Below are 8,430 nucleotides of genomic sequence, written 5' to 3'. Positions count from 1 at the left end.
CACAAAAAGATGAAGCTGTGCAGTAAACGGTGCCTCTCCATTTTTCCTCCCTCTGACCCCCTGGCAGTCACCGCCTACCTTCGTCGTCTGTGAAGTTTACTGCTCCAGGGACCTCCTATAAGAGGAGCGACAGTACTTATTTATCTTTCTGTGACTGGCTCATTTCACTTAGCATAACGCGTCCTCGAGGCTCACCCCCTGTAGCGAGTGTCAGAACTTCCTTCCTCTTAAAGGCGGAGTAATGTTCTCTTGTCTGCGTGTAGCCCTGGACGGGAGCACAATACACCAGCCGAAACATGCCACATTGTCATGTGAATTATTTTGAGCTGAAGGAAATCAAAACCCAGCAGTTTTTAGGAAAAACCTTTACCTCTTTATCTGCCTAAAAGAATTTAAATAGGGGGCCAGCCCCTAGAGACAGCAATTACCAGAGATAGATGTTTTATCTCCTGGACTTACCTGTGCGGCAGGACCAACATGTGATCGCCAGACATGTGTTCTCATCGTCCTGTGGGCGGCCCTCCCCTCTGCAGACCCAGCCCCTAGCCATTTCCTCAGCTCAGGGAGGCAGATAAGCCTTAGTTGCCCGACTGCCTATGGGTCTCATATTTTTATGGGGCTCCCATGCATATGAAATGAAATTGGTTTGTCTCCAGTTAATCTGTCTTCTATCAGTTTAACCATTAGACCAGCCAAGGGGAGAAGGGACGTGCTTCTGCCCCGGCACCGCATTGAGCTGTTCACCTGTCAGTGCACAGCTGGGTTGCGTCCACCTTTTGGCTCTTGTGAATAATGCTGCTACGGAGCTGAGTGCATACATATTTTAACTTGAAGTAATGTCCAAGAGGATTATAATAGAGGGCACAGTGTGTTTTATATGCTTACATTTGATGAAGTAATTCTGAATCACGAAAAATGCAGTAGTAAGCTGTTCACAAGATCATTAGATGGTTTAAGAGACATAGTCACAGTGCCTCATGGGCCGTGCCGCGGCTGGCGATGGGACGCAGGTTCAGGGCGCCGTGACTGTCATAGCTCCCTTCTGCACCCCCTGCGGGCTTGGGGGAGGTTGTGGCTACTCTTATTTAAAGGTGGCGTTGAAAACCTAAGAAATAGGTGCACAAAGATAGGAATCAAAGAGCCTTAACAAACGACTGTGAGGTGAACTGTTGGGAGCACTGGAGGCCTAATCTGTGAGGCTGGATAATGAGTGTTCATCTTGGGGTCGTGGTGAGCACAGCAGGTCATGTGCACACAGGGCTCGCCTGGCCAGGAGTGGATGTTGGCCATGACGACCTCAGGTGTGGAATCATGTCCGTGGTGTGCAAGTAATTTTTAAAAGGAATGCAGTGAATCTAGGTGAAGGGAATGCGGGGATTTACAGGGGTTCCGTGTAAGCTTTCCTATGAACTCTTCTGTAAGTTTACGTCAAACTAAGCTAAAAAACACGCATCAAGGGACTTCCTGGTGGTCCGCTGGTTAAGACTTCGCCTCCCAATGCAGGGAGTTCAGGTTTGATCCCAGGTCAGGGGTTGAAGATCCCACATGCCTCGGGCAAAAAGGCAAAACAGAAAAAAGCGCTGTTGTAACAAATTTGACACAGACTTTAAAAAATGGTCCACGTTATAAGAATCTTCAAAAACAAAACCCACATCAAAATAGCACGTAAAATAGAATACAACTCAGTAAAGAGTCTGCCTGCAATGCAGGAGACCCAGCTTCAATTCCTGGGTTGGGAAGATCCCCTGAAGAAGGCAATGGCACCCCACTCCAGTACTCTTGCCTGGAAAATCCCATGGATGGAGGAGCCTGGTGGGCTGCAGTCCATGGGGTCGCAAAGAGTCGGACGTGACTTCGAGACTTCACTTTCACTTTTCATTTTCCTGCACTGGAGAAGGCAATGGCAACCCACTCCAGTGTTCTTGCCGGGAGAATCCCAGGATCAGGGGAGCCTGGTGGGCTGCCGTCTATGGGGTCGCACAGAGTTGGACACGACTGAAGCGACTTAGCAGCAAGAGTCTGACACAGCCAAGCACACAGCACACACAGCAAGTACACACAGAAACACCTGAGGCCTTTCATGGACTCGAGTTCATCCAAACGGCCCCTGGCTTCTGTGAAGGGCCATGGCCTCTGGGCAAGGACGGGTACTGAAGTGTGATGGCTTCTGGTCCCACTTTGGGCGGGTCCTTTATCCTAGGTTGACAACATCACAGTTGAGAGCCACAGCAGATGCTGAGAATGTCAACAGCTCGAGGGTGAAACATCCTTCATGGTCGTGGAGTTCACTTCCTGGCGCTCTGGACGGCTCCCCCTCCAGTGCCTGGTCTCAGCTGGTCCTTGCTCTGCAGCTCTGTCTGTGGAAAGGCCTTTCTTCACTTGGAGTCCAGATCTGATGGCTGCTCTGTTCCTCAGAGACGTGCCTGACCAAGACCACCAGCGAGGGGCTCTGAAGTGTCTGCTCTGAACTCTGTGACACGCGCTTCCCCAGCCCAGCTCTTTCCCCCAAGCCCCAGACCCGCCCCTCCGGCTCTCCTGTTCTCTGTCCTCGTCCGCCTCACTGACACCTCAGCGTGGCCGTCCTCTCCCCCGTCCAGGACCCGAGAACAACACGTGCCGTCCCCTGTCCCTGCTGCAGTGATGGATAGGTTAAGCAGGGATCTCTTGGTCACGGCTGTAGGCTCTGCTGCTTGCTCTTGCTCACTGCCTCCAAGACACGGCTTTCTCCTGGTCACCCGGGCGCCTCTGCTGTGACGGACGCGCAAAATACAGTGACTGTATTCAGATGAAAGAGTGGCTGCTCTCGGCAGCTCCAGTGACCGGAGCACGAGGGCTCAGAGTCAGAGTGCTGGTCATGGCCAAAGGACGACAGAGGCACAGAAGGAGCGTGAGCCTCCTGTGCCAGCCGGAGCGGGAAAGGGGCCACGCCAGACATCCCCGGCAGACTGTCCCCGGTGCCCCCTCACACTCGGAGCCAGTGAGTGGGAATTACCGGAGCTGGAACTTGAGGCTGAACTCCCGTCTGCCGTGGGAGAATCCATGAGAATCGAGGAACAGATGAAGCCTTGCGGAGAGAAGCCACAGGCCGAGAGAGCAGAGGAGGATGGTCTGAGGGGGATGGCAGTGCCGGGTGGACGCGTAGAAGCGGGGACCGAAGCCAGCCCGCTGCTGCGTCAGGATCCAAGGGCTGAGAGCCCCGCACTGGCGTCTCCTCACTTGTAGGTAGGGAGCTGCGGCAGCCGGAATGCTGGGTCCGGCTCACCCCAGGCGTGGGCCGTGCTCGCGGGGCTGGTTGGGGGCACGGAGCCCCGGTCACAGTGGCGAGGGCGGGACAAGGTCCCCAGGAGACTGCACTGATGGGGGTGGGGGTAGGATAACCAGAGTCTGCTGCGCTCCCTCTCTCTTCCTGAACGTTAGGGGAGGGGGTGTGATGATGATCTCTGTGGCCCCCTTCGAGGAAATGGCCGGGCGTGTCCCAGACCCCTGTGGGGGGAGCTGGGGAGGCTGCCTGGAGGAAGCCCTGTTCCCACTGACTTTTGTGAGCAGAACAGCCTGCGTGTCTCCCGAGCGTGGTGGGTGGGCGCCCGCTGCGCTGCCTTCATCTGCTGGGCACGCGCGGTGCTCTCTCCCGTAAGCCTGCCTGTGCTCAGCCACTCAGTCACGCCTGCCTCTTTGCAACCCATGGTCCCAAAGTCACAGTAACGTGTCAGGCCCATCAGGAATTATATTTTTAAAAAAATATTGAAATACTTATACACTGCTGGTGGGAATGTAAAATAGTGTGGCTGCTGTGGAAAACAGTTTGAGGTTCCCCCCAAAATTACCTATAGAATGTCCATGCTGCTGCTGCTAAGTCGCTTCAGTTGTGTCTGACTCTGTGCGACCCCATGGACTGCAGTCCACCAGCCGCCTCCACCCATGGGATTTTCCAGGCGAGAGTGCTGCAGTGGGGTGCCATCGCCTTCTCCGATAGAATGTCCACATGATCCAGCAATCCCTTTTCTGGGTGTATTGCTAAAAGAACTGGAAGTAGGTACTCAGGTGTTTATACAAGAACGTTCACAGCAGCGCTCCCCAGGTGGCTGAGTGATAAAGAATCCGCCCACCAGTGCTGGAGGCGCAGGTTTCATCCAAGGGTTGGGAAGATCCCCTGAAGGAGGAAATGGCAGCCTGCTCTGGTACTCTCGCCTGAGAAACCCCATGGACACAGGAGTGTGGCGGGCTACGGTCCAGGGAGTTGCAAAGAGTCGGACACAACTGAGCGATCGGACATGGACACATGGGGTAAGCAGCGAAGAAAGCAGTTAAGAGTGACTGCTCTGAGGAGCAGCCTTGGGGTCGGGAAGGGCTGGGGTGGCTGGCTTTTACTAAAGGCCTTTAGTGCTACGATTTTTAACCATAGGCATGCGTTGCTTTGATTTTTAAAGGACTTCAAAACCATGCAAAAGATCACACTGCAGAGTAACATGTCATCTCTGACCCCGTTTTTAAAACGAGACCAAATCCCAGCAGACCATCCGTCTGTGTACAGATCATCTGAGCACCGAGAATCGTGAAAGCAGGCGCTAGTGTCCGGGAGCAGCAGCAGAGCGTGGGGAGAGACCCTCACCTGTCCTCCGTGCTGTGCTGTCTGATGTGACCACGGACTGCTTAGGTGAATTTTTTGTCTTTATCATTCCTTCTTGCTAAACCACTGGAGAGTGAATTGAAAACATCTTTGTTTACCCTCTAACTCAGGGTTTATTTCCTGAGATCACAGGCTGATTGTTGTTCAGTCGCTAAGTCCTGTCCTTCGCTGTCTCCCAGAGTTTGCTCAAATTCATGTCCACTGAGTCGGTGATGCTATATAGCCATCTCATCCTCTGTCTCCCCTTCTCCTCCTGACCTCAATCTTTCCCAGCGTCAGGGTCTTTTCCAAGGAGTCGGCTCTTCACATCAGGTGGCCAAAGTATTGCAGCTTCAGCATCAGTTCTTCCAATGAATATTCAGAGTTGATTTTCTTTAGGATTGACTGGTTTGATCTCCTGGCAGTCCACGGGACTCTCAAGAGTCTTCAACACCACAGTTCGAAAGCATCAATTCTTCGGCACTCAGCCTTTTTGATGGTCCAAGTCTCACATCTGCACGTGACTACTGGGAAAACCATAAGCTTGACTATACAGACCTGTGGCAGCAAAGTGATGTCTCTGCTTTTTAAAACGCTGTCATATCTTTCCTTCCAAGGAGCAAGCATCTTTTTAATTTCATGGCCGCAGTCACCATCTGCAGTGATTTTGGAGCCCAAGAAAATGAAGTCTGTCACTGCTTCCACTTTTTCCCCGTCTATTTGCCATGCAGTGATGGCCCTGGATGCCATGATCTTTGTTTATTTCATGTTGAGTTTCAAGCCAGCTTTTTCACTTGCCCCTTTTACCTTCATCAAGAGGCTCTATAGTTCCTCTTTGATTCTGCCATTAGCGTGGTATCATCTGCATATCTGAGGTTGTTGATATTTCTCCCAGCAATCTTGATTCCAGCTTGTGAGTCTTCCAGCCCAGCATTTTGCATTATGTACTCTGCATATAAGTTAAATAAGCCGGGTGACAATATGTAGCCTTGTCACACTCTTTCCCAATTTTGAACCAGTCAGTTTTTCCATGTCTGGTTCTAACTGTTGCTTCTTGACCTACATAAAGGTTTTTCAGGAGACAGGTAAGGTGGTCTGGTATGCCCATCTCTTTAAGAATTTCACACAGTTTGTTGTAATCCACACAGTCAAAGGCTTTAGCGTAGTCAGTGAAGCAGAAGTAGATATTTTTCTTGATGTCCCTTGCTTTCTCCGTGATCCAGCGAATGTTGATAATTCGATCTCTGGTTCCTCTCTACCTTTGAGGCCCAGCTTGTGCATCTGGAAGTTCTCAGTCCACATACTGCTAAAGCCTAGCTTGAAGGATTTTGAGCATAGCCTTGCTGGCATGTGAAATGAACACAACTGTGCCGTAGTTTGAGCATTCTTCGGCACTGCCCTTCTTTGGGATTGGAATGAAAGCTGCCTTTTTCCAGTCCTGTGGCCACTGCAGAGTTCTGATACAAAGCCAGAGTACTGTCATCAAAATCTAGAAATTGGACGTGGATACAATCCTGTTATCTAATGTACAGCCCATGGTCAGGTTCTCCCAAGTCACAATAATGTCCTTTCTGGCCAAGATCCATAGGGCTTCCCTGGTGGCTCAGTTGGTAAAGAATCTTCCCGCAATGCAGGAGACCCCGGTTCGATTCCTGGGTTGGGAAGATCCCCTGGAGAAGGGACAGGCTGCCCACTCCAGTATTCTTGGGCTTCCCTGGTGGCTCAGCTGGTAGAGAATCTGCCTGCATTGTGGGAGACCTGGGCTTGATCTCTGGGTTGGGAAGATTCCCAGGAGAAGGAAACAGCTACACACTCCAGTATTCTGGAGAATTCCATGGACTATGGTCATGGCATCGCCAAGAGACACGACTGAGTGACTTTCACTTCCAAGATCCATTCGAGGACCACACATTGCATTTCATGTTCACGTCCCTTGAGTCTCTTGATCGGGAACAGTTTCTTAGCCCTTCTTTGTCTTTCTGACCTAGATATTTGCTTTTTAGATGATCCCTCCTTGTGGGTCTGCCTGACGTTTCCTCGTTGCACGCGGCCTTTGCATTTTCGGCAGGAACGCTGTATATAATACTGGGTCTGTCTCAGGTCACCTTGTCACGAGGTCCTGGTGCCACTGTGTCCCGGCATTGCTGATGTTAGGTGGGGTCACTTGGTTGCGCTGGAAGTCTGCCAGCGCTCTCCACTATAAAGTTACTGTCCGCTGGTGAGTGAGTGCGTGTGGGGCTGTCGTTCACGTTACTTTATTAATAGCGGGTGGATTTCTGCTCTTTAGCAAAGTGACTGAGTAGTACATACACATGCTGTTAATATTCTTTCCCATTAGGGTTTGTCCCAGGATACTCATACACAGTAGGACTTGGGGTTTATTCAGTCTGTTATTACTCACGCCATCTCCCACTCCCTCTCCTCAGCAACCACACATCTGTGATGCTGTTTCTATTTCACAGACCGGTTCACTGGTGTTGTGGTTTAGAGCCCGCACCTAAGTGGCAGCGTACGGCGTTTGTCTTTCTCCTTCCGACTTGCTGAGTATGGTGGTCTCTGGGTGCCTCCGTGTTGCTGCAGATGGCATTATTTCATTCCTTTTATGCCTCAGCGGTGCTCCACTGCGTGTGCATACGGCGTCCTCTGTGTCCATTCCTCTGCTCTTGGACGTGTAGGTTGTCTTTCAGCTTTGTGTACTTGTTTATTTACTTTGGGTGCCTGGACAGTGACTCGAACCCTGGACCCTCAGAGTAAAGCTCTGATGCTCTGCCGACTGAGCTACCCAGGCACTCGGCCAGCACGTCTTTTTTAAGCCAGGCGAGAATGACAAGGAAGCGCTTAAGACGGTCTGGTCAAGGCCAGCATCCAGAACCTGCCATCCCTCGTGCTCCCCCGCTCCCCAGGTCCCTTGGTCACCACTAGCATCCCATCCATCTCTGCCCTGGGTACAGCAGAGCCAGGCTCGAAGGAGGCCCTGCACACAGTTGTTCAAGGCTGAGGCCTCAGTGATGCGAAGGCAGTGTTCCTCCAGCTGTTATGAGAATCTAAGACAGAGGAAACAGAAGTCTTTTGGGTTGGAGGAGAGCAGTGAGCTGCAGCCGAGCCCAGCAGACATCCTCTGCCCCGTGGGCCGGCCTGTGGGTGCCCAGCCGGCGCCCTGGGTCAACGCTGAAAGCCCCGGCACGGGGGGTGTACCCACGGCAGTGGCTCCTCAGGAGGCTGGCTCGGACAGCTCTGAGCCCGAGTGCTGGGCCACGCGGGTCCCTGGCTTTTGAGAAGGGACTCAGCCTGTGTCCAGGCAGCCTCCCAACCCCCGCACCACCCCAGCTGCACTTTCTCTCTTGTTTTCCTGGGATATTGACTGCAGCCCCAAGAGGAGGCCAAGAAGCTTGGGACAGGCCCCTGCCTCCTCTCTGCCGCTGAAGCTGAAGGCGCCCGCTTCCTTTTGACCTGTGCCTTGGAGGAAGTGGCCAGCGTGGACATGCATCCCCCAGACCTGGCACCTCCCCTGGGTGCTCTCTGCAACACACCAGCCCCTCCGAGGGGAACCAGGACCTGGGGGATGCGACAGACACCAGGAGGAAGTGGCCTGGAAGAGTTTCTCACTTCTCCAAAGTCCCTCTCCCTGGTGTGTTTCAGGGTCTGCCTATGACAAATGCGGTGGGGGTGGGAGGGGGCAAAGACCGCAGCAGCCAGGGAAGAATCCCAACTGCGTCACCAAACGCCGGCAGCCATGTGACACTGGCAGATCACTTCAGTCATCTGAGCCTCACTCCATCCTAACGTGGGGGCAGAGCTAAGCGACTCGAGGTTGTCACAAGGGC

At 52.6% G+C, this 8,430-nt stretch overlaps 1 non-coding gene across 1 annotated transcript; it reads right to left on the bottom strand.

The window, feature by feature from the left end:
* Positions 1-7,321: 7,321 nt before the first annotated feature.
* Positions 7,322-7,394, bottom strand: TRNAK-UUU (transfer RNA lysine (anticodon UUU)). Its single transcript has one exon. It is a non-coding gene; the product is annotated as a tRNA-Lys (tRNA).
* Between the last annotated feature and the right edge of the window lie 1,036 nt (positions 7,395-8,430).

This window comes from Bos taurus, chromosome 22, assembly GCF_002263795.3.
Source record: "Bos taurus isolate L1 Dominette 01449 registration number 42190680 breed Hereford chromosome 22, ARS-UCD2.0, whole genome shotgun sequence".
NCBI lineage: Eukaryota > Metazoa > Chordata > Mammalia > Artiodactyla > Bovidae > Bos > Bos taurus.
The sequence above is the reverse complement of the archived record's forward strand: the minus strand, read 5'-3'. Positions and strand labels throughout refer to the sequence as shown.